Below are 27,624 nucleotides of genomic sequence, written 5' to 3' on the forward strand. Positions count from 1 at the left end.
CAGCTCCTCTCACTATCTCTCCACACCCTGGATAAATTTTTCGACTTTAACCTTAAAATATTTGATTCCTCCCATGTCTGTTCACAGCCCCTGAGGTTCATGCTTTATCCTCCTTCAGGATCCATTCCTCCTCTAAACACTTATCATCCAATGTATTGTGTAAAGAGAATTCCCAGCAGTGGATTTTAAAATGAAAGAGAAAGCAACAAGCATCTGAGTGTTCTCAGGTGTTGGAGTCAGTACCAGGATGCCTCCTGTTGACAAGGATGGCCATGATGGGGGCACCTGAGATCTCTCTATTCTGAGCAGTCTTCAGAAATCAGCCAAATATGATTGTTCTTTCTAATCAAAGAAAATAGGAAGACAAAGTAAGCTGAGCATATTCTTTTACTCTGCACTTTGTTGTTAAAAGAGGGAGGGATCTCACTAGGACCCCTAACTCACTTTTAGATATTACCAAACTTCTGTAAGAATTTCTATTCTTCCTCCCAGCCCTTCTTCCCCCTCCCCTCTCTGTCAGTTCACTGATTGGGGTGAACAAAATTTCTCTGCTCTTGCAAGATTGCGCTATGCTGCTAAAAATTAACTGTGAATAACACCGTGGAGGGGCACAGACAAATGAAAGACAAGGACATTTGCTGTTTTGAGAGGATGTGGCATGCAGCTACCTGCATTTAGCTCAGAGAAGGATCATGTCCCTTTCTTCAAAAGAATATTTGCAAACTTTCCAATGTCACTCTTGGGGCTCATGTTGTGGGGTGTTTTCAAGGCTGATTATATAATGTGAAATGCAAAACACTTTGATTTGCAACCAGAGGTGGGCAGGTAAGAAGGATGCCAGCCTAAGCCAGGCTGTTTTACTAGGAACAACTTCTGTTCTTGATAAATGATCTTCTGGAGACAGAAGATGTGGCAAAGTGCCTGCCATTGAAAACAGCAAGGAAAATAACAGTGTAGTTGGCACGATTCTTAAAATGTATTTCTTGTTGGACACAGGAAGTAATTTTCCCTCAGATTGGAACGTGACATAATGCAACGTGTCAAAGACATTGTTAAAAAACAAACACATTGGAATTGAGCTGCGTACAGTTAGTCTTAGATCTCTCGGTCAGCTTCGCACATTAAGACGGTCGAACATGCAGAGCTTATAAATTCTCCTGTTGGAGAGGTTTTTGGAGAATTTCACAAAACTCAGTGGGAGCTTGGTGGGGAGACTGACATTTACCACTGAGTTCTTTAATGACAGCTAAACAAGAGAATACCACTCCTAATTTACTCAAGTAGAATTCAATATCATAACAAGGCAATTGCAGAACACTGTGCTTTTATGAAACCAATTTTCATGCTATGGTTTTTAACTCTTTTAGTTACCAGTAACTTCAAATGGCTTCACAAAGCCTGCATTCTTATCCTGTGCAGGAATTTTTTAACACATTTGTTTTATTTGTCTTCCTTCAATACTTTCTGCTTTCATTAACCACATATATTATATACACACATTTCTGCATTCCAATTTAGATCATATGGGTTTATAACCCTTGCCCACACACCCCTAGAATTATGTTCTTTTGATTACCAGAGTGGCAAATGGCTTATCACTTTTCAATTCTATAAGACATCCCAGTATTTTGTCATTTCCTACTTGACCAAGACAGTTGGCCAAATGACAAGGCAATTAGGACTGTTGTCTGTGAAAGAACAGAGTATGGATCATGTTACTTGCCAGCCCCACGAAGAAAGTTCTTCAGCCTCTGTTGAGTATTGAGCTTCCATTCTATCGAATCAGCTTTGAGAATATTAATGTGTGTGGCAAAGTGGACAGAAAGTGGTGAGGGTCATCGTGGCTCTGCCAGGGGGGCTTTTAGTGTGAATTTGACATGCATGCTGCCCTCGGGGATGGAAGGGGTGAGACAAATGAAAGTAGACATATCACAAGGGAAGAACAGACACAGTCCATTGGAATTCAAGGAAGGAAGTGCTATTTCCACCTGAAAGCTAGAGTGGGCAGCTTGGTGGTGGGAAAATAGCCCACCTCTTCAGGCTGTTCATGGAAACATCCTGAAAGGTGGAGTTTTCCCCACCTCAGAGTCATATTTGCTGCCTTTTGCTCTTTCCTAGCTCTCAGCTTGAATGGCATCCCTCAGAGAGTTGCCCGTGATTCTAAGGATCTCTTGTTATTTTTGTCATAGGATCCTGTGAATGTCCTTCCTAACAATACATCACACTTTTTAAGTATTTAATTAATTAATGTGTTTCATGTAAGCTGCTACTGAAGCATTTAAACTCCATAAGTGACCTTGACTCTTGATCAGTTCTGTATGCCCAGAATTGTGTCTATTGCTTGACACATAGTAGATACATAATAAATATTTGTTGAGCAGGAGAGTGAATGAATCAGACAGAGTGGGTTATATAGGGATGGCTGGGGAGGTGGGGAAGGAGGAGAGAAAGGATGGGATGGATGGATGCAGGAGGGAGGGAGAGAGAGAGACAGGCTATTTCTGGGAAAGCAAATGGTAAGAGTTTCTTACAAAGAGTTATGAAAATGGTTCAGCTTGGCTTGAAGCACTTGGAAGATGAAGATGAGTATTGAGAGAAAAATTGAACAGGTAAATTTTAGGATCAGAATACTGGGCTATAGACTTTGCACTTTACTCTTTAGTTAACACTGTTTTTCGAGCAGGAGATCAATGTAACTGCCGCTAGATCATCTTGTATCTTCAGCCCACAAATTTTGAAGGAAGAGCATGTCTTTGTTTAACAGCCTCTATTGTCAAAGCTATGATCTTTTGACCAGACCTACGGACCTCAGAGAGAGTTGCTTCGAGCTGTCAGAGGGCTTGGATTTCAACCAAAATCAGTTCCAATGACCTGCTGAGTCCTACAGTGTGAAAGTTCACATCGGGCCAAGCCCAGCCTCCAAGATCAATTCAAGTCAACAGATTAAATGCCCCTAGGGTGTGCTCAGCCCAGTGGTGGGACACAAAATAAATCAAAGGCAGGGTCCACCTGCCTTGAAGAGCAGGAGAGCTGTCTCTGATGGAATTGCTCTTAAACAACCTCCCCACTTGAAGGTGTGCAAGGCAATCGGGCAAAACTCAGGTATACAGAACCACTTCTTAAAGAGTGCTCTCTATGAACTGACTTGGTCACTCTGGAATCCAGGAAACAGTTTTTCCCCCTTGTAGATACCATGATTGTGTGTCTGTCCTGGTCGAGACAGGTCCAGAGATGTCGCGTGAAAGAGCCCCAGATGAGGACTCAGCTGCCCAGGGCTCTGGATCCATCACTAAGAAACCGTGACTCATGGGCAAAGTCATTTTAATGATCTGAATGTTTTATCATTTTCAAAAACTTTGGACATTCATTAATTTATCAGCTCTGTTGTACATCCTTTCAATGCCAGGCTCTGCAAGGAAAGAGCCCCAACTTTCCTGGGCTCATGTGAGAAACAAATGAGATAATGAGAGGGAAATGCGTTCTTCATCATAAATCCCTTTACCTTTTCTGTTGGTAGGAGAGCCCATAATATTGCCTGAGGCGGCCTGGGAGTGTTTTGTATCATGTGGTCATAGGAAATCTCATTAAAATGCCATCTTTATTTTATTTTTTGGCTGCACCATGTGGCTTGAGGAATCTTAATTCCGCAACCAGAGATCAAACCTGGGTGGGTGCCTGGCAGTGAGAGCACAATGTCCCAACCCTGCACCACCAAGGAATTCTATAAAATGCCACCTTTAAACCCAGTCTTTGAGACTTAAAAATACAATGAAATATACAAACACAAAGGTTCATTTAGATTTTCAGGATACTTTATAAAAGTCTATTTGTGTCATAATGTCCTAATGCACAGAGTCGGACACAACTGAACCAACTTAGCATGCACGCACGCACACACGTCCTAGTGGAACTAGAGTCTGATCACCATGAATACAAACAAGGGCGTGGGAAAACATCCCCATCCTTAGTTTAAGATAATAAGACCTGTGACCATATTGTGACTCAGTAGCCCATAGCAGAGATCTTGGCTGGGAGAAGGCCAAGCAGGGTGGGAAATATGGTGCATGGGGCCTTGGGGTCAGGACCAATGGGGAGACCTCAGAGCATAGACTCTGGGGTGAAGGTCTGAATGAAAGCATGGAGTGTCAAAGAAGCATGCTTGGCAGCTTCGAAAAGAAGACAATCTCCGTCTTCGCTGCAAATGAACAGGCAGCAATGGGTGGCGAGCCACTACCAGCATAGCTGCCCCTTGAGAAATGATGCTTCGAATGCAGCTCTCATGTGGGTGCTGACGTCTGGAAGCCCACATCCAACCGGCTGACTGGGGTCTCAGCTTGCCCACTTCTCCAGCCAGTGAGGTCTGCCTTCTGGTTTATCTCCTCCTTCTCCCCTCCAACTTTTGGGACAATTTTCTCTTGCTTCCAATGACATGATTGAAATCTAGCCAGGTCCCCCTGGTTATCTTTCTGGGGTGCTTGTTCCTTTATAGGGGGTAGATGAATATCAGGCCTCTCTATGCAGAACATTCATCATTTATGGGGTTTGAAATTAATGATTTAAGGAGAAGTTAAGTCAGGGTTTTTTAACCTTGGTAGTATTGACATTTGAGCCTGGCTAATTTGTGATCCTACAAGGCTGTCCTATGCATTGAAAAATGTTTAGCAACATCCCTGGCCTCTACCCATTAAATGCCAGTATCACCCTCCCCACCCCATCCCCCCAGGCTGTGACACCCAAAAATGGATCCTGAAATTATCAGCTGTCTCCAGAGGGGCAAAACTGTCTCCACTGGGTACCACTGACCTGAGCGAATAAACAGGATGACATTTAGGATAACCCTTGGTGCTTTACCTCTGACATGACTTTGTGAAGAGGTAACTGAATTATTCCAATAATCTTCAGTACTCAAAGTGTGAAGCTTTAAAATCTTAAATGATCAAATTGTACTATTCAGGTTGATCTTTATTACAACTATAAATTATTTGCCTAGACAATAACATATTTATTTGACATGTCTCAGAAGTAGGTACTTTAGAAAATACTTGAGTGAATAAATGACTTTTTAAAAATAAATATTTGTATCTTTAAACTTTATAATACATTTTATATGATATTATAATATATAGTAATGATATAATTTATATTATCACACGATTAGCAATTTTTTTACTATTATCAAATATGTATTCAGTGTTCAAATTTCCCTAATTGTTTGTTTAAAAAAAAAATTGGAGCATAGTTGATTCACAATGTTGTGTTAGTTTCAGGTGTATAAGCAAAGTGAATAAGTTATATATACACACACACACACACACACACACACACACACACACATATATCCACACTTTTTATAAAAGATTCTTTTCCCATATAGACCAAAGTAGAATTCTGTGGGCTTTACAGGAGGTTCTTATTACTTATCTATTTTATATATGAAAAGAAAGTGAAAGTATTGGTTGCTCAGTCATGTCTGTCTTTTTGCAACCCCATGGACTGTAGCCCACCAGGCTCCTCTGTCAATGGGATTTCCCAGGGAAGAATATTGGAGGGGGTTGCCATGCCCTCCTCCAGGGGATCTTCCTGACCCAGGGATCGAACCTGGGTTTACAGAATTGCAGGTAGACTTTTTACCATATGAGGCATCAAGGAAGCCCCCATTATGTATATAATTGTGTGTATAAGGCAGTCTCAACCTCCCAATTTATTCCCGCCTGCCTCTAATCCCCTAGTAACTATGTTTGCTTTTACATCTGTGACTCTGCTTCTGTATTGTAAACAAGTTCATCTGTACCCTTTTTTTTAGATTCCATATATAAGCAATATCATATGATTTGTCTTTTTGTGTCTGACTACTCTCTAGGCCCATCTAGGTTGCTGCAAATGGCATTTTAAAAAAATTGCTGAGTATACAGATGGGGAAACAATGGAAATAGTGACAGACTTTATTTTCTTGGGCTCCAAAATCACTGCAGAAGGTGACTGCTGCCATGGAATTAAAAGACACTTGCTCCTTGGAAGAAAAGCTATGACCAACCTAGACAGCATATTAGAAAGCAGAGACGTTACTTTACCAACAAAGGTTCATGTAGTCAAAACTATGGTTTTTCCAGTAGTCATGTATGGATGTGAGAGTTGGACTATAAAGAAAGCTGGGTGCCGAAGAATTGATGCTTTTGAACTATGGTGATGGAGAAGAGTCTTTAGAGTCCCTTGGACTGCAAGGTGATCAAACCAGTCCATCCTAACAGAGATCAGTCCTTAATATTCATTAGAAGCACTGATGCTGGAGTTGAGGCTCCAATACTTTGGCCACCTGTTAGGAAGAACCAACTCATTTGAAAAGACCATGATGTTGGGAAAGATTGAGGGCAGCAGGAGAAGAGGACGACAGAGGATAAGATGGTTGATGGCATCATTAACTTGGTGGACATGAGTTTGAGCAAGCTCTGGGAGTTGATGATGAACAGGGAGGTCTGGTGTGCTGCAGTCCATGCTGTCTCAAAGAGTTGGACACGACTGAGTGACTGAACTGAAATGATAAATTGTATGTATGTACGACATCTTCTTTATCCATGTATCTACTGATGGGCATTTAGGTTGCTTCCATGCCCTGGTTATTACAAAGAGTACTGCAATGAACACTGGAGTACATGTATCTTTTGGAATTATGGTTTTCTCTAAATGATGCTTTTTAAGAACAGAAAAAATGCTTCATTTGCTTTTAACAGTTGCCTCATGAGTCTTCGAAAATACCTCTCTCTGTGACACCAATTGGCATACCAAGTGCAGACATGAACTAAGCCCACAACAAAATGTGGGCATTTTAGGTCCCTCCACCAGCCACTGTAACCTCCAGTGGCTGAAAGTCATCTCTGCAGACCATTTGAACATCTCTGTGGCAAATGCTTTCAACAACAGAACTTTCTTTCTGCACTAATCTCCCTCTTCCTCTTAATTCCCATGTCATGTCAGGTGAACCTCTACTGTGTCAATGAATCACTGTATTTGGCATATTTTGCTTATGACTTACTTCCCTTAACAGACTGAAAGCTCTTGGCAGGTCAGGTTGGATATGTGTTTGATGCATTTTCTGTATCCCTTCAAGGACATAGGGCAATGCCATAGGACAATAAATCAACTTACTTTTAAGGGTGTGCCCTAGCCTTTCAGGGCTCAATTTCTCCTTTAAGCCAATTTTCTCAAAAGCAGGCCAGACAAAACCTTCACTCTGGGATGGGTGAGGGAAATATTGAGAATTTGGGATTAGAAGATGCAAACTATTATATCTAACATGGATAAACAACAAGGTCCTACTGTTTAGCACTGAGAAATATATTCAGTATCCTATGATAAACCATAATGGAAAAGAACGTGGAAACAATATGTATATATGTAACTGAATCACTTTGCTGTATAGCAGAAATTAACAGAATATTGTAATCAATTAATTTTTTATAAAAACACTACTCTCTTCAATGTCTGAGTTTTAACATTATTAGTCTAAAAGGATCAATACCATTTCTCTATTGTCCCCTGATCTAGTCATGCTACTCCCCCAGAGATATTTATATATACTCACCTATCTCACACACAGAGGAAAGATAAATAAACACCATTCAAACTAAGATGCAGTCACCTCTTACTGACACTCAAATCCTTCTCAGAGTTCCCTTTTTTCTCTTAAGTAGTCATCAGATTTCTCTCTGAGTGCCACTCTACCTTGATTTTGAGATGTGGCATTTAATATAATTGTGACCTTAAACATCCATCAAGAGCAGGCATACAACTCACATACGTAAGATACTTTGTACGCTCGCACTTTGCATGCTGAACTTCCTGGCTGAATCTGATGGGTGGTGTTGGAACAGGAGTGAAGGATGACGGGGACGATTCCAAGAAGCACTGGGGCTGCTGACCGCTCCAAAGAGAATAGCCAGAGCTCTTTCTCTGCTCGCCTCCCTCCCATGGTCCCTTTCCAGGAGAGAGGAAAGAAGCTCTTCAAACTGGCTACAAACTATATCAAGGTAGGTCTCGAGGTCAAAGTCTGATACAGAAGATAGAGTGCTGATCCAGGGTTCTCTTTACACACCTTATTCTTCAGATAAAGGGCTATTGCACTTTGTATAAATCTAGTCTAAGATCATGCTCGCACCAAAGAACTTTTGTTCGAGAAGTGTGTCGATGGTGAGTAATTGAATAGAGAGAGTGGATGATGGGTAGATCTATAGCTGGACTTTTAAATAGACGCACACAGAGGCCGGCATACAAATTGCCAGTCCCCACTGCCCAAGTCTCCTTGAGTGACTGTGAGAAAGACCAGCTGATGGCTGACTCCCCCACGCTAAGTAGGTCAGGAGGAATGAGAACCCAATTATATAAAAAAAAAAAAAGTCACAGCAAAAGTCCCCCTAGTTGGTCCTAAGGAGTTATATAAAGCTCCCCTAATTGACCACATCAGAGAAGGGTTTGAACTGCTTGCATGAAAACAACTTACCATGCCTGGTGATCACACCACTGACAATGAGGTTTTACTTGAGGTGTTCAAGAATAATAGAAACAGTATTTTTAAATAAACGTGTTGCAACATGCAGGCAGTACTTTCAAAAGCATCACCTGCTCCTCTTTTAGAATGGTAGGTTGCTGGCACTGTTGGAAAAATGAGATTGGCTCTCATGAAATTTTTTCTTCAATAAACAGTGTCTGAGAGGGATTTTTTTTCCTTCGGTGCTTAAATGATATATGTGTGAAAAGATAAAAGCTCCCTTTATAGAGGTACAAAAAATATCTTTTACCCTGAACATGTTTTTCAACTGAAGTCACCTTTGTTAATTCAACTGAGTTTTATTATGTTCACAAGTCAGAGTTTTTTTTTGACATCTGACTCTTATATAAAATTGCTGTAGTGAAACAATTTATCAATATTAGTATCATTTAGATATTGCAGATCAACAAGGAAGGTGATTGATTATCTGATGTATTTGAATAAAGCAAACATCACAAAATCTGGAACTAGGGAAATACTATTCTCAGGGGAATGAACAAAACGAAAAAAAGAAGGTATAGAAATAGGTAGACATTTATGACATCGGTATTGTTCTTTGATTATTCACCTATACTTGTAATAGTTCCTAGTTAAAAATATTTTGATATTGGGTAACAATCCCTTTCTGAAACAATCATATTTTATCACTGTTTAATAGTTATTACCATTTAAACTCTTTAATATCTAAATTTGTACAATAAAAAGTCACTAAAATTGGGGGAACATCTATGAGAAGTTACTTTTAGCTTATAACATTCAACATGATTAAATAAATTCTGATATGAGAAACTTTTGGTGAATTATAAGGTGCTTTGAAGAAGTTTATTTATGTCAAATCTGAGTGGCAACCACAATCTCACATAAACTATTCCTTAGGGCCACTGCTGGCTGCATGGATCACTGGAATCATTGCTATGACATTTCTTTTTTTTTTTGCTATGACATTTCTTATGTGGTCAGGCTCACAAATTAAGAAATACATTAGCTATGGAAAACTACCCCTTATAAATAACTTCATAGTTGTAAAGGACATCCATCGAAAGATCTCCAAGTAGATTTATTCTAATCCGGCTCAGTCTGGAGATAGACACACACAGCAGGAACATGGAGAGCAAAGGCACTAATAGTCATAGTCAAAGTGTGCTGAGTGGCTGTGTCCAAAGTTAGAAATACACTCATGAATAGTCAAGATCAAAACATGCTGAGTGGATGTTTCCACATAGGTTAGAACTACGTTGTGACCGTTGGAAGTCATCTCTGAACTCCTAGAAGAGAGACCACCTAGAATATTATTTTCCAGGAAAATCGCTCATTTATTCATCCATTCAACATGTACTTATGGAACCTTCACTGTGTATTGACACAGAGTATTTGGCCAGCGTCAGGGACAGAGCAGCATGCAGAATGACACCCGCCTTTTTTCGTGGTGGAGTTCTCTGAAGCTAGACACGGACACTTAGGTTCTAACACTCCTCTTTGTTAAGCTTATTTACTTCTGGTAATCTTCCATACAGCAAGCCTTCTGTTTAGAACCTAACAAGAAAGATATGCCCAGAGTGAACACTGGCAATTGGCTACACTTCCTGAGGCAAAACCTTCAACATTCATTGCTGCTACTGCTGCTCCTGCTAAGTCGCTTCAGTCGTGTCTGACTCTGTGCGACCCCATAGACGGCAGCCCACCAGGCTCCCCCGTCCCTGGGATTCTCCAGGCAAGAACACTGGAGTGGGTTGCCATTTCCTCCTCCAATGCATAAAAGTGAAAAGTGAAAGTGAAGTTGCTCAGTCGTGTCCAACTTGTAGCGACCTCATGGACTGCAGCCCACCAGGCTCCTCTGTCCACGGGATTCTCCAGGCAAGAGTACTGGAGTGGGGTGCTTGCACCTCCCTAAATCTTCCCTTTGCAGTCTGATTCGAGAGGTGGGATGAGGCTTGCCTGAATGTGGCTGCTCTAGTAAAAAAAATATTCTCAGCATTGCCTATTTCTATTCTTTCTTCTACTTGTTAAGTTTAGATTTCATTTCTTCTCTGTCAATAAATATGATAAAAATATGAGAAGGTCGAAAATATCTGCACTCTATCCCTTAACTAATGGATCTTAGAAGAGGAAGTTCAAAACAGAAACTTGTTCTAGAACACGTGGCTTTTGTAAACTAATTACCTTAAATAATAATAACAGATAACTTATTGAACATTTCATGTATATATATATATAATATATATATATATATATATATATATATATATAGGTACTACCTTGATATATTAGCCACATTTTCTCTTCATAAAATAAGTTACTCGCTCGCTCTCAGTCACTCAGTTGAGTCTGACTCTGCGTACCCATGGACTGTAGCCCACCAGGCTCTCTGTCCATGGGATTTCCCAGGCAAGAACACTGGAGTGGGTTGCCATTTCCTCCTCTTGGGATCTTCCCGACCCAGGGATTGACTCTGTGTCTCCTGCACTGGCAGGTGGATTCTTTACCACTGAGCCACCTGGGAGGCCCAAAACTAACAGTAGAGGGGTTTATTATTTCCCTTTTACAGATTAAGCAACTGCAAAGTGAATTTTCACTGCCAAGTTTTCAAGGTCAGAAGGAATAGATTAAAAACTTAAGCCTAAGTTAATCAGTTCCAAGGTCTATCATTACATCAAACTACATCCTCTGTAGCATTGTATTTATTTATTTTTCCTGTTTGGAAAACTGAAGGCAAATCAGTACCACCTATTAGCAAAACAATATCTATGTAATCCCTGGGGAGATACTTTCTGATTCCTGAGTCAATAAACAGAAGATTTGCTCCTCTGCAAATCTGTTATCTGGCTTGGCCTCCCTCCTAAGTGTTGTCTATTGATGGCATTTTAAAGATCAGTTTCTTAGGTGGGTCCCTGTGGGTTGGTCCACAAGCTGTAATGTGAGTGGTCTGGTCTCAGCAGAGGGTCATTGCTTCATACGAGGCTGTGCATTTCCACAACCATGGCTTTACCACAGACAGAAGATACTCACAATCCTATAGGGCCAAGACTTTGGTGGTAGGAGAAATTGGGACAAGAATAAACCCTCTTGGGGATGAAGACTTGTTTCAGCCTGGACACAGACACCCCCTGGTGTTCTCCAAGGATCTAACATTCTGTTGTGCTGTGTGGTCTTAGTTGCTCAGCCATGTCCAACTCTTTGTGACCCCATGGACTGTAGCCTGCCAGACTCCTCTGTCCATGCGGATTCTCCAGGCAAGAATACTGGAGTGGGGTTGCCATGTCCTCCTCCAGGGGATCTTCCCAACCCTGGGATAGAACCCTGCTCTCCTGCATTGCAGGCAGATTCTTTACCATCTGAGACACCAGGGAAACCCTGTTGGTGCAAACCTCTGTAAACGCCAACTCGTGACACAATGACCAGGCCACACACTTGTGGAGAAAGTGATGTGTGACATCAGCGTACCTTATGGCTCCTATCCAGGTACAAAAATAATTACACTGTGATATATATATAAGGGGCCCTGAAACATCCAGCAACCTTAACTTTGTGAGAGCAATGCTTTATAACTGATATAGGATGAAACTGAAATAATCAATTTCAGACGTGCTCTCTAGCCAGTGTTCAAGTGAGTCTGCCAATGTATTTTCTTTATTAGCTATTTTTGCTGTTTTTTCACTAGCCCTGGGACAGCCCCCCAAAACCTGATTTTGCTCATTCCCTGTAATAGAATAACTTACTATTCAATTTTAATTCATAGTTTAAAAAAAATAGTGACTTAGGTCACTAAAAAATGGAAATTTTTTCCCTAATCACTTTGTCTTTTGTTCTTATTCTCCCATAGGTTATATATTTTAACAAGAAAATTTGTTTATGCCCTCCCTCCTCTTTTAGACTGAAGCCAAGTGTCACCTTGGCAATATCACAGAAGACACACGGATATTTTACGTAGCATATATAAAGTCAGACGCAAACACAAATGGTCAAAGCACTCAATAAGCCTGAATGCTCCCTTGGGTACAGACTTGCCCAGATTTTCAAATCAGACTGGCAGCTTCAGAAAGGTCTATCACTCTTTCCCAAGTCTTGGGGCAAACAGGACACCTTGAACCACACTGCTTAGGTCCAGACTCCAGGATAAGCCTTCTTATGCAGGAGCAAGGGACCAAGAAGCATGGCGAAAAGTTACCAGTATCTCACAAATTTTAAGCCCTAACATTTCTCTTGCATCAAACGCTGTGTCTGCAAAATACCAAACCACCCAGACGAAAAGTAAAACCTGCAGTCAGCCATGATGACCTTTGATTCCAAAAAACAATGAGCATAAATGATATTTAAAATGATACTTAAAATCATTGAAAAGGCTTACGATGATTTTTTTTTGACATTGTTAATTTATGCTGTTTCTTTCATTCCATTGAATTCTTAGATTATCTGCCAAATGGTCATATAATCTGAGTCTCATCCCAGTTGGGACAGTGATGGAATATTTAGTTTGACTACTATGTGGGTTCTCGGTTTTTCCCCATTCTCTTTTGGTCAATATTGATCGAGCACAAAAAAATTATAATAAAAACTTTATACAAGTCCAAGGTTTTAGAATTTTGAGTTCAGTTTTCTAAAGCCATGGAAAAGGGTGGAGTTTACTGCCTAAAAAATGATAAGCTTTGGCTTATCAATTGGATTCCAGTTTTTTTATGATATGCCTTGTCTCCACTTCTAAAATGGACTACTTAACATCTTACATGTTTTCCATCCTTCTTACCAACTTTTAAATAATAGCATGATTCTACATGGGGAAATTATGTGATATTTATGTGTCCTCTTTTTGCAAAACATTGCTTTTTAATTTTTTAAATTTAGGAAATGTTTATGTATCTTTGTTGGGTTTCATAAAAAATATCTGGAGAACCTAAGGACATTTGAGTACATTTACAACCACACTGAAAAATATTAGCTGAAGTCTATGCCCTAAAGCATAGTCATGATATCTTGTCTAAATCAGAACAGTAAAACTCTTTCTGATGAATATAGTTTAGACAGACTCTTTTAGAACTGTTTTGTTTTGGTTTGGTTGGGGTGTCTTTCCCAGGTTAGAAAATAGGTAGTTGGTTGCCTGATTTAGGGAGATTTTGGGGGTATGTGCAAGACACCTTTTGTTTCTTCATCAAGATACATGCTTATACATGTGTTTTTACGGCAACGGCCTATCTGCATAGCAGCAACTATCTCCTATGAAAAGTTATCATTCATTGTGAATCTCGGAGGAGCACTAAACATTGGAGTTTATACGTTAGCTACTGAAGACTAAATGGTTGTCATTGAGAACCTCCTGAAATGGAAAAAGTGCTTTACATGAAGTAAGAGAAGGGTTTGAAGAGAGGGTACTTACAAGACAAGGGGAGGTTGACCTGCTTTATGATAGAGGCATCCATAGAAAGAGCTTTTTCTAGGGTGAAATGCGGAAGATCCGAAGGAATCTCATCGATGGTGGGTTTCAGAGAACCAAGTATGGCTTTTGCCCTGAATATTGAGTTATCTTTTTATCGGAAAAGATACATAGATGATTACATTTCAGCTTAAGGTGTCTGAAACTAAGTGTGTAGCTCCCATTCATAATGAGAGCTAGGCACCTAATTCCAGAATAATTCCATGACAACTTGTCCTAAAAACGTAATTTACTAGAAGTCTATTATCAAACTGCGGGGGTAAGTTTTTCACAGCCTTTGTCATGGTTCACATGTGAATGAAAAGTCAGGAGGGAAATTTGAGGAAAATATCAGCAAAGCAACTTAGATAAAACACTTCTCATCTAATCTGTCTGTCTCTCTATCTATCGCACATATATTCCAAGGGTCTTTGATTTCATGGATTGTGCAAAATATATTGCTAAAATTCTTAGAGAGAATCTTAACAGCTACTGAGGAAAATGCATGATGCAAAATTATGTCTATTTTATATTATTAGACATATAAATTATTTTGTATTAGACATATAAATATGTCCATTTATTTTGCATTAGACATATAAATATGTCTATTTTATCTTAACAGAGGAATCTCACCACTATTTAAACTGAGATCAAGGGAGAAAATTATCCTGCATGCAAGAGGTGGAATACAACAGCTATTCACTCCAGAGTTTTATTTCCCCTTTGGTTAATTACTGAGTATGTAAGGAAGTCTATGTGTGTCCACAAGAACTTTTATTAAAGGACTCTTGTGGCACCGTTCTTTGAGACACCCTTACCCAAAAAGCAAAAAAATAAGTGCCTGAAAGGAACATTAAAAGAAAACAAGAGTATTTGCTACTATTATATGCAACACATATAACTAATTAGACCATAACTTCATTGTTAAAAAATATCCCTTCTGTTTTTCTATTTGCCCTTCTCTAGCTGAAAAGAAAAAAACCTCTTCTGTGAGTACTAAATTTGTGTCAGTTTTAATGGAGGGGAAAAAAACAGATTGCTTGTTTTGGGTATAAAATCAATTCAAATCTAGCAACCTAGATATAAAATTATCAGTGACACAACTGTAGCTACTGTCATAGATTCAAGATGTAGGCACTTCACCTCTAATTTTTTTCAATGATTCTTTTTTCATTTTAAAAAAGAACATATACTGTTGTTGACTGAAGAGAGTATCAAAAAGAAATATGTGCAAGTAATTCAAGTTTTCCCATGTAAATATGTTGTCATTCTTATAAATTTGTGTTTCATAATTATTTCATAATCTGGAAAATCCCTTTCTCCAGAGGAAAATTTTACTGAGGTTTGTATTAAAAGAAGAAACAAGCCATTAATCAAGTGAAGTCAAAGATACTCAAAGAACTCAACCCAGTAAGCCAAACAGTCAGGCACTTTTTGAATGATTTACTCTAGGAAACCGGATCTTTTAGGCATGCTACTCTATACACATCCTGAGTAGGACACTTATCAGGTTTTCTATTGTAAATTCTTTTATAGCTTTCTAGTAGAAAACACTTTTCATTTTGAGGAAATCCCTCAGAATATGGTTTTAAATGAAACTGTTCGCAAGGTTCAAAAGCTTTAAATTACTCGACCATGGTTACCATTGAGAAAACGCACTGAGCTATATCCAGAAGAGAACAAAAATAACCAGGTACAAGTTTAATTCTCTAAGGTTGCCATGTAAGTGCTGCTCAGAAAGGATTAAGACTTTCTGAGAACAAGAGAGCTTCCAAATCACTTACAAAGTGGGGAAACACACACATTCTATAATCCATTGTGTTTGGTCTATTCCATTCTGGGAGGAAATTCTAGTTAAAAAAGCAGAGAGTCTATATATTTTAGCATGTCCTCATCCAGCTAATTAAAAAAAAAAAAACCTGTAGAAATGCCATTGCTTTCATTTAATCAGAAACAGCATAAAAACTAGCTTAACTCCACTTTTTGGAATCATTGCTGACAGTGAATTTATGGAGGTTAACAGCATTAGTAATGTGCTTCCAAGTACACATTACTTGGTGCTTTTGAACTGTGGTGCTGGAGAAGACTCTTGAGAGTCCCTGGACTGTAAGGAGATCAAACCAGTCAATCCAAAAGGAAACCAATTCTGAATACTCACTGGGAGGACTGGTGCTGAAGCTCCAATACTCTGGCCACTGGAAAAGACCTTGATGCTCAGAAAGATTGAAGGCAAAAGGTGTGGGGGGCAGCAGAGGATGAGACGGTTGGATGGCATCACCGACTCAATGCACATCGATTTGAGCAAGCTCCAGGAGATGGTGATGGCCAGGGAAGCCTGGGGTGCTGCAGTCCATGGAGTCTCAGAGAGACAGACAAGACTGAGCGACTGAACAACAACCACCACCAAGTACACTGCAGCTTGGCCCAGGTGTCATATTTTATCAAGACGAACAAGTTATATATTTTAAGAAGCCCTTTTTGTCTTATTTGATAGATCTGGAGACAGTTTTGTTCCCAGGACTTACCTTTTCTTTGGAGAGTTCCTCAGTTTTCTTGGATGCACAGAAGTTTGAAATCACTTTGTCTTAGAAGAGTAGGAACCCTAAAACAAAATAAGTGATATATGTAAACTGGAAAAAAAACTTGATCTGATATTTTTTGTGCGTGATTTTAATTCTGAAACTCTAAAGATATTGAGATGCACCGTGCAAAGGGATTACTGTTAATCTAAAACAATTACATGGAAAAAAAAAATCTTAATGATCGTTAAAGTCTACCCCAGCAGTGTGTTAAGCTGAACTTTATTTCACGAGTCCACTTAGAGTTTTTGAGTCAGACACAACTGAAGTGACTTAGCAGCAGCAGCAGCAGCAGCTAGTAGCAAAAGCAAAAAAATTATATTCATCTTTATGAAGAGTGAAACGTTTGTGAATTTATCTAAGACTTGCCATCTTTCTGTCTTGTTTAAAGCTCCTTCCACTTGTTCCCTGTTGCTAATTCCAGGATCACAAATGATAATAATTAGATTAAGGGTAGGACAAACTTAGGCCACACCATATTCCCAGAGCCCAAAATTATGTTTACCATTGTGTGAATTTACAAATACTTGTTTTTGGTTCTGTTGAAGGGGAAAAAATGCATGGGTTCTTTTTTTTTTTTTTTTGCATTTTACTTAGTAATTTTAAGCAGCAATCACAGCCATTAATCAAATGAATCCATTCCTTGAGTTTTAGCATTTAGCTTTCATTATAGCACTATAATCCTTTGCAATGTTTCCAAGTGTCAAACAATGAGTCTGATTCTCTCTGTCCCTCCCTTTTCTTCTTTTTTTTTTTCCTTACCAAAAAATGAAAATAAAAAAGAAACAAAAATACATGGAGGATATAAGGTAGACAAAGATAGATCAGAGATCACTTTTAGGCTTTGAACCTGGTTGACTAAGAGATAATTAATATAATTATCAGAAAAAGGAAAGTGAAGGGAAAGAAAGCTATTGCATTTGTTCTCAAGGGGCCAGATCAAGGTCTATTGAAAGAATTGAGTTACAGTGTGGGAGTCAAGGAATGGATGTCATTCTCTAAGAGATATAGAGAAGCTGGTCTATACTGGAGCAAATATGTATGCACAGAGTGTTGGGGAATAAAAAGTAATTCAGGGACTTCCCTGGTGGTTCGGTGGTGGAGACTGAGCTCCTGGGGTGGGGGTCCAGGTTGGATGCCTGGTCAGGGAACTATTAATAGATCCCACATGCCACAACTAAGAGTTTGCATGCTGCAACTAAGACTCGGTGTAGCCAAATCAATAAAATAAATATATATATATATATATTAAAAAAAATAATTCAACTGTGCTATGTGGAAATCTATGCCCACAGATCAGTATTTCTTTACTAAAAGAAAAAAAATCATTTTTTAACCAAAAGAATAAGATTTGAACATCTGATAGACTCTGCATGGGAGCCACTGTGCACTGAAGAGCAAATGAGTGGTGGGGTGAATGCTTGGGGCTCTGAAGTTCAGGGAACAGTCCTCCACTCCAGATGAGCTATCAAAGGGGCCAGGGGACTTCAATGAGAGGGTGCTCCAGAGCTCCTTGAAAGCTGGATTTGAATTTCATCTTGTAAAATGCATATTTCAGTTTCTTTGAGGAGATATTTGAGGAGCTTATAGCTCTGCTTTGGCTTTGAACTCTAGTTTGTGTGGATCTTCTATATGTAATTGTCGATGCGTGAGCCCCGCAACAGCACGTTACAGGTTCAGGGAAGACCCAGGCTGGGCTCAGAGCGTAGCTCTGACATGAACCCTCCACGCTGCCACAGCACCCTTAGGGTTACTGTTCCGGTTGCGGTTACTTGCGCTATCCACATTTATAAGATGCTGAAGGGCAGGTTTTGAAGCCCAGCTGCCTGTGAATGAACTCCAGCTACACCACGTAACAGCTGTGTCTGTGTAACCTTGAGGGAGACGCACAGTCTCTCTGTGCTTTAATCACTTCGCCTTTAAAAAGGTGAGAAGAAAATGAAACCTTCCCACACATTTATCAGGATGACATGACTTAATATTTTCAAGCACTTAGAGCGCTAGCTAATACTTTAAAATGCTGTTTAACTCTAAATTATAATTATTATTTATATGTATACATTACTCTGGTGGCTCAGACAGTAAAGAATCAGCCTGCAATGCAGGAGACCCAGGTTCAATCCCCGAGTCAGGAAGATCCCCTGGAGAAGGGAAGGGTAACCCACTCGAGTATCCTTGCCTGGAGAATCCCAGGGACAGAGGAGCATAGTGGGCTCCAGTCCATGGGGTCACAAAGAGTTGGACAGGACTGAAAGCCTAACATTATGGCTGATTCGCTTCATTATACAGCAGAAACTAACACAATATTGTGGAGCAATTATACCCCAATTAAAAAAATAAATAAATGATGTTTTTCAAGGGATGTTGGATTGATTGGTTTTAGAAAGAAAATAATGACATTCTTCTAGAATCAACTAACTTTTCAATTAGTATCGACCACCCTGAAACAACAAATACAGGAGGGAATGACTGCGGAACATGCTTATGTAAAATCAGGGAAAGCAGAGAAAGCATAGTGATAATTGTCTGTCATTGGATTTCATCTTTTAGGGTGATTAAAATTTTCCTAAATCCTCAGTGTGTTTCTGTATGAATATATCCTATACTCCCCACCAAGTTTCAATTTTATCTGGAAACAAAGCACAGTGTGCAAAACAACAAGATGCAGATTCTTTCTGTGTAAATTGATTAGCTTAACACCATAGGAAAAAAAATGGATGCCAACAAAATTTAAATATGCCAATGAAAACAGACAAACAACATCATTCAAAAAAAGTTACTGCCTTGATCTTGAGGTGGCAGTTGATTCATGTGGAAAGATTATTAAACCCAATTTTGCTGATACCAGGCAATTACCTACTATGAAAATACAATTGATAGAAAAGTTTGGTAATAGAGTCCACAGAAGAAGGTACAGATTAGAGTCAAATTTGGAGATGAAGATAATTTGAATTATTTACAATTATTAATTATAATTATTTACAATTCAACAGAAGCAGAGTATAGATATATAGAACCCTATTATGCTTTATTTTTATATCCTATAATTACATATAAATATCATAAAGACTTAATGAAAATACATAATGTACAAGAAGAGGAGGCATTTTAGGAGAGGAGAGTGGTTTTTAACACAACAAGAGATAAGCTGACAACAAGAGATAAGCTGACAACAATAGAGAGAGGTCTGTGGATGTCGAAATCATTTCAAAAAGCAAATGGAGCTTGTTATGAAGAATCTCAGCATGAAAAACTAGTTCTATAAAGTTATAGCTGAGAAATATCTAAGCAATTTTTTTCTAGTCAGCAAAATTAATAGCATTTTTGGGGTCTCACTTGCCATTTTTATATTAGAAACCCATGAGAAAAGCAAGAGTAGTGGTTTCTCTACAAAGAACTTAAAAAATTCATTCTAGTTGTCTTTGCGTGATGAGAAGATAAACTAGCTAATGGGAACGCCAGCTTCTTAGTTATATGTATATTCATTTGCTCAACAAATATAATTATGTGCATATTATGATTATGCATCAGGCATTGTTAAGGTTTTAGGGATAAAGATGAGCAAAGACAGAGTCAGCCTTTGTCCTCATGCAGCTGGGACAGATATTAATCAAATTATTACACAAACAAAGCTGTACACATTGGACAATGGTAAGCACCTCAAGACCGCACACAGAAAGACCTGAGAGGCCTGGAGCAGGCTCTTTGACGAAGACGATGTGATTTATCCGAGCCCAGTGGAGCAAGCATGAGACATAGGAGTGGAGAAGCTTCCAGACTGAGGGAAGATCTTGGCCAGAGGCCCTGGGGTGGAAGGGAGACTGGTGAACTTGAAGACTTGAGAGCCACCAGGGGCTCAGAATCCTGGGCACGGGCTCAGGTGGTGTAGAGGAGCCTGGGTGGTCAGGAAGGGACCGGCCTGCACAGTGCACAGTGGAGCGTGTTAAGGATTTTAACAGTTATTCTGAGGCCAAGGGAAAGCTTCAAAGGGATTCAAGCAGGAGACATGGAGTGGTCATGTTTTGTGAGTTGAGTACTGTGACTAGAGCTCAGAGACTCATCAGGAACTATGTTAATAGGTGTAGCAGAAGCAAGAGACACACCACTGAGAGACACCCAGGTAGCTGAAGAACATTCAAAGGATTCGAGGGAGATTTAGGAGGGTATGCTGCGGTCCATGGGGTCACAAAGGGTTGGATGTGACTTAGTATCTGAACAACAACAAATGATAGTATTAGTCAATAGAAAATGTCATAATCATGACATTTCAGGGCTCGGCAAATTCTACTGCTGGTGAGTTCCAGAGTTCATGTTCTCATAAAAATTCTAAAGTTTCAAATACATAAGTTTTCTGCCTGTCCTGAGGGTCTTTTAGTACTAAAATGGAAAGCAAGACCAAAAACATGCTACTGATTTTGCTGATCAAAATAACATGACTTACATACTTCTCAGTCATGACTTCGTTAAACTAACTCCTTTATCGTTTTTTTTTTTTTGATAACAAGCTCAATCCACTCATTTGAGTTGTTGTTACATACTTTCAATTGCATGAAAGCAGCAGTAATGCAATTTCAACTTTGGACTCAACATGCAAAATGAAATAATATAAATAACAAACTTTGAGTGACTTCTGATAGAAACAGCTCTTCAGTTCTTTTGATAGTGGAGACTTTGGAAAATATCATTATAGAATATCTCATGATGTCACAAGATGTATTTGAAAGGTGTTTTCTGCCAAATATGAAGTTGAAATTTAAACTGTGTGGGGAGTCTGTGAACCAACTTCCTCCAATCTGAATATTTATCCAATAAAAAGGATGTGAGAGGTTGGATATTATGAACAATCCAACTAAATCTCAATATTCTATGACTCATCTTTGCAATTCTCTTAGTTTATTTGAATTTCAAAACTTAAAAATATCCAAGTGCAATATATTTTCTTTTTACAGGTCTCCTTTTCATATCAATATAAGGATAATATGAAGACTATTTAAATGGTCCATATGCATCTCACAGATTTGCTAATATAAATAACAGTCCATTTTATAAATTTAACTGCCTTACATCAAGATTCAGCCACCTTAAATAATTTTTGAAAGAAGTTAGAGTATCAGTGAATACTACATGTGTAAATATATCATAAACAAACAACCATCAGGATCCACCCCACATACCCAACAGGTAGTAAACATTTTATACTTTTATAATCTACATAAATTGCTATAGCATTTTGGTTTCACTCTCTTTCCCTCCAACCCCACTATTCAACTCTTGATGGATGGATGCATTTAGTATAGACATTTAGAAAAGTCCACGTTCTTATAATCAAAACAAATACAAAATACAACAATACCTGCCTTAGTTATTAATGCTTATTTTTGTAAAGAAGTGTTGTAGCTATTTAAGGAAAAATGTTACTCTTAGAATCCTGCCTCTGCTTTTTCTTTCTGACCAATAGTTAATCTTCTGAATGCTGCTCTCCCCCCTCAATCCATATTTTATTTTCAATATTTTTGCATTAGTAACACACATTTAAAAAATGAAATGTATAATCATGAGTGCATTATTATAATATGTTCTTACAGTGGAATAAAATAACTTGACAGTACAATGGCAGTAAGGAATTGGTCCCTCTATAGAAAGTGCCTATGTTTTAAATGCATGTAGCTCTATGACCTTTACAGGGCCTGGATTGCTTCTAAATTATTTTATCATTTATGCATCATGGGCTTGAGAGTATGACAACCAATGCATTGCAATTACAGTGGATTTGTAAATTATTTATTTATTTATTTTGGGCTGGCTGAATCTTCTTTGCTGTGCCCAAGCTTTTATCTAGTTACGGTAAGCGGAGGCTACTCTATAGTTGTGGTGCGAGGGTTTCTCTTTGGCTCTAGGACGCCTGGGCTTCAGCAGTTGCAGCTCCTGGGCTCTAGAGCATGGGCTCCATTATTAAGGCACAGGGGCTTAGTTGCTCTGCAGCATGTGGGATCTTCCAGGGTTAAGGATAGAACTCATGTCTCCTGCATTGGTGGGTGGATTCCTCATCACTGAGCCACCAGGAAAGCCCATACAGTAGATTTTTGCAGAGGCAATATCTTATACTAATACTACAAATTTTATAAATGAGAAGAAACATTTCTTTGATCTTTAAAAATAAGCTTCCTTTGTGTGCATATTGTCCACAAAATTCTCTCCTGTCAGGAAATGTTTAAAATAAACACAGAAACAAATGAACAGCCTTTTCACCAGGTTCGAGGCAGAGCCTGCTGGGATACAATTTTTCCCCACACAGGTGTCCAGTGATGGGTGGCACACACTTAAATTCACTGGTGCCATAAACCAGAAAAGACCAGTCAGAAATTCCTCCCTGTGATATAATCTATGTTTAAACCTTGTCTGATAATCATGGTAGGTCTGTATCTTTTTTGGTGAAACCCCCAAATGTGTCTGTATACAAGAGCGAAAGAGAAACCTATTATAATTCTTACTGAGATAAACTCAAAAGCCATATTTCCCCTCTACACATATTCTCAGATTCATCAAGTTTTAACAAATATAAAAGATCTAAAAGTAAACAATAGCAAACCCAAACCCCAAGTGTTTAAAATAACCAAGCTGATGAATATCTTCAAATGCCTTTGTGATGTGTGCAGTGGATTGTTGTTATTGGTAAGTGGAAAGTAGGAGGAAAAAGTTTAAAGAGGAGCGTTTTCTTATTTAAATAAATAGAAGGAGAGAAGAACTTTTTTGCCATGCTTTCAGTGCCATTTCAAAGCTCCCAATAAGCTAAAACAAATAAACCACTCCCTCATTTTGACCTAGATTACTATTTAAACAAAGGTGCACATTCTTAATTTACATGAAAAGCAATTAGACCTGCCGTTGACAGCACTGTGAAAAATGTATCTGCTTAGGACAAATTTTTTATTTGAAGGAAAAAAAAAAGAGGCTGGAGGTGTCTTTATATTTAATTAAAGAAAAAACAAAACAAAACAAAACAAAACTGGAAGAGGTTCTCCCTACCCAAATCTTACTCACTATCCACTTTGGGACAGAAATGCTATAAAAGTTTTAAACTGGTTGAGACAAGCGTTATTGTTATTATTATACATACTTAAAGGGTGTTTAAAATTATTTTCTTTTTTTTTTTAATTTTATTTTATTTTTAAACTTTACATAATTGTATTAGTTTTGCCAAATATAAAAATGAATCCGCCACAGGTATACATGTGTTCCCCATCCTGAACCCTCCTCCCTCCTCCCTCCCCATACCATCCCTCTGGGTTGTCCCAGTGCACTAGCCCCAAGCATCCATGATTCAGACTTTGAGCCCAAATTTAGACATTTTAGGATGATATTTAAGAAATGGCTAGAAAGTGATATAATTTTTTTCCTTCTTTGGAATGCTTTGTGAATAAGCTAGACACTGAAATACAAAGGAAAAAAATGAATTGAGAAAACCATGGTAGAAAGTATATTCATATTTACATTTATTCATATTTGTTAAAATATGAATTCATTAACAGAAATGAATTCTTAGAGTATTTTTATTTTTCTTGGAGTCAAGATTTTATCAAATCAGTAAATGGCTCTTTCTTTTTTTCTTTCTTTTCCTTTTGGAAATTTTGTTTTTCCAGGTTAGAAAGATAGTACACATTCTTTTCAATAAGTAAACATTTAAAGGAGAAAGTAAGAGCTTGACTACTCTTGACATTTTAAAATAACATTTTCCCACTTACATTTATTTATTCAGCAAATATTCATTGTTCAACTTTTGCCTAGTTGAATATTCCTAGATAATAACAGACACAGTGGTTAACAAAGCAAGCTCCACTCTTGCCCTCATAGGGTAAGAAGTCTAGAAGACCTTTACACAAGTGATAAGTACATTATCATTACAAATTAGACAAGTTTTTAAAAAAATATTTTAAAATTAATTATAGTTTATCTACAATGTTGTATTAATTTCTGTTATATAGCAAAATCACTCAGTTATATATATATACATATGCATGCTGCTGCTGCTGATTTGCTTCAGTCATATCTAACTCTGTGCAACCCTACAGACTGTAGCCTTCCAGGCTCCCTCTGTCCATGGGATTTTCCAGGCAAGAATACTGGAGTGGGTTGCTGATATATATATACACATATATGTTTATATATATATTCTTTTTTATATTCTTTTCCATTGTAGTTTATTACCAGATATTAAGTATAGTTTCCTATGTATACAATAGGATATTGCTGTTTATTTATTTTATATTTAATAGTTTGCATTTGCTAATCCCAAATTCCTAATTTATCTTTCCTCCACCTCCCCTCTTACCCTTTAGTAACCATACTTTTTATTCCCTATGTTGGTGAGTCTGTTTCTGTTGTTGATAAATTGTTTTATTGAAAAAAAAAAAAAAAAAAGAAGGTATTTTGGAAGAATACATTAGAGGGTCAATCTTTTTTTTTTTTTTTTTAATTTCTTAATAGTAGGTCAATTCTAGCCTCGGGTATATGTTAAAGCTTTCCTGTAGGAAACAGGACAAATAGTAGAGGTACTAGGTGGAGTGGGAAACAGAAGAAGGAGAGGAAAGGATGTGCAAAAGCTTGGGGAGGCAGGCTGCTGGGGGTCAAGACACAGCAGGACTGACTGCCAGGAAGGACATGGTGCCAGGTGGGGCAGCAGAGCAGGGCAGCAGAGCAGGGCAGCAACTGGAGCCCACAGTGCCTGAAACCCACTGCCAAGACTATTTGTGTTTATCAGTGATGGAGAACCACTAGAGGATTTTTAAGTTGGGAAGTGACATGATTCAATTCAAATAGTCTCTTTCAATGATTACTTTTAAAGCACATTAAGATATTCCTAAAGTGTCAGGAGATATACCTTTAATGGCCAGTGGAAGCGATGGATAGTCCTAAAATGGAGCTGGCTAGAGAGTCTTGGCTCCGTGCAGTGATAAAAACAGAGCAATTTGTTGGCTTCCTTTAGTCTGCTGAGCCTTACATAACAAAACAGAAAAAGCTCAACTCAAATCTTTTTTTCTAGCATAACATTTCCAAGAGAAATGAGGTCAAGACTACAGGTCAGTTTTGGTTGGGAGGTAAAATGTCTAGTCTGTTTGAAGTCTTACTTTGGTTTTATCCTTTCATATTAGCATTGGTACACACAAACAAGACCATTCAGCAAAAAATACCGTGCAAACGAATCTAGGTAGCTGAATCGGGGAAGGGCAGACATGATGTGTACACATGAGGAACGGCTGCTGGTCCACAATATCTCATCTCAATCCTCAGGTGGGACATGCGAGAAGCAGAGGACCAGAGGGAGCTTGGCCAGAGGTGCTGAAACCAGGTCATGTGAGGCAGCAGGGTACGGCTTTTATGACTCAGTGCGCACGCATGCTGCCACTTCAGTTGTGTCCGGCTCTTTGCAATCCCAAGGACTGTAGCCCACCAGGCTCCTCTGTCCATGGGATTCCCCAGGCAAGATTACTGGAGTGGGTTGCCATTCCCCTCTCCAGGGGATCTTCCCAACCCAGGGATCGAACCACGTCTCTTATGTCTCCTGCGTTGGCAGAGGGGTTCTTTACCACTAGCACCACCTGGGAGGAGATTTGCAATTTTTACTTCAGTTCCACCCCAATGTGGAGAGAGGGAGGGCAGATCTCCACAAACTTGGAGGAGAGATTGCTCCCAGCATGCTGGGCAGCCAAGAAACACCAAATATTCACTAAAGGGATTACATTTTAACCAGGTAATATGCACAGGCAAGAAGACAACTGAATTCTGCTTTGGGGGTTCCATGAGCTAGTTTCATGTATATGTCAATGGGATATGACTTTCATATGGCTTGCTTCCGGTAATTTTGGGAAGCTGTAGATGTTTGTACCATGGTCTGGACACTCCCACTTTATTATTTTTAAGCAGTCTTTTATTAATATTTTCTTTTTAAACTTTTGGCTGCTCTAGGTCTTTGTTGCAGCTTTCTCTAGCTGTGGTGCGCAGGCTTAGTTGTCCCATGGCATGGGGGAACTTAATTCCCAGACCAGGGATTGAACCCATGTCCCCAGTATTGGCTGGTAGATTCTTAACCACTGAAGTAGACTTTTACAATAGTAGTCTTCTATGAAATGGGAAGAAAATGTTGCACAGGATTACTCTTGAATTAAATGAGATAATGTACAATGTCTGATGCAAGGTGACTGCTTACAAATATTATTTATTATTGTATTTCAAAGTCTGTGGTAAAATGCAATTTCTCTGTTGTGTGTTTTTTTTTTTTTGGTTGATACATGTATGTATTAATAATAGGAAGCACAGACTGTTAAATAGGGGCTTCCCAGGTGGCATTAGTGGTAAAGAACCCACTTGTCAATGCAGGAGACATAAGAGACACAGGTTCAGTCCCTGGGTCGGGAAGGTCCCCTGGAGGAGGAAATGGCAACCCACTCCGGTATTCTTGCCCGGAGAATCCCATGGACAGAAGAACCTGGTAGACTACAGTCCATACAGCCACACAGAGCTGGATGTGACTGAAGTGACTTAGCAAGCATGCACAACTGTTAAATGACTCATATTTGTGAAGCATGCAGAATCTTAAAGGGAATATCACTTTATCAATGTGAAGGATTCTGAAAAATGCAATGGAAGATTTTATCTAAGCTAGATAAATATTATTATCCTCATTATATAAAGGTCAGAGGGATGCAGGGAACTAAAGTAACTTGTCAAGGAATGTCAGTGTTTGAGATTACGATTCTGGCTCTCCTAGCTCCTATGAAAACTGTTAGACAAAGGTTATCTGAAGCAAAAAAAATCCCCATATATTTAAATCATTTCAGCCATTCCAAATGATGATAACTCAGCCATTTCTTTTTTTGTTGTTGGTTTTCTCCCTTCAGGTCACATCTCCAAATTAAGTAAATAGTTAAAGAAAAAAACAAACACACACACACAAGTTTGTGCTATTCTGGCATTGGCTAATCAGGGCAAATGGCTGCAGAGAAGGAAAGGCTGAGAATTCTCTTGCAGAAATTTACAAGACAACCAGGAGGAAGTTAACAATTCAATCTCAATGAATTAACATTGAAAACCAAAAGAGG

At 38.8% G+C, this 27,624-nt stretch overlaps 1 protein-coding gene across 1 annotated transcript in view; it reads right to left on the bottom strand.

Moving 5' to 3' along the window:
- TENM3 (teneurin transmembrane protein 3) overlaps positions 1-27,624 on the bottom strand; it is a 1,064,917-nt gene that overhangs the window by 703,494 nt on the left and 333,799 nt on the right. Inside the window, exon 4 of the mRNA XM_044938509.2 lies at positions 16,475-16,551. The gene's annotated coding sequence lies outside the window, so the exon portion shown is untranslated. The remainder of the gene's footprint in view (positions 1-16,474; positions 16,552-27,624) is intronic.

This window comes from Bubalus bubalis, chromosome 1 (assembly GCF_019923935.1).
Source record: "Bubalus bubalis isolate 160015118507 breed Murrah chromosome 1, NDDB_SH_1, whole genome shotgun sequence".
NCBI lineage: Eukaryota > Metazoa > Chordata > Mammalia > Artiodactyla > Bovidae > Bubalus > Bubalus bubalis.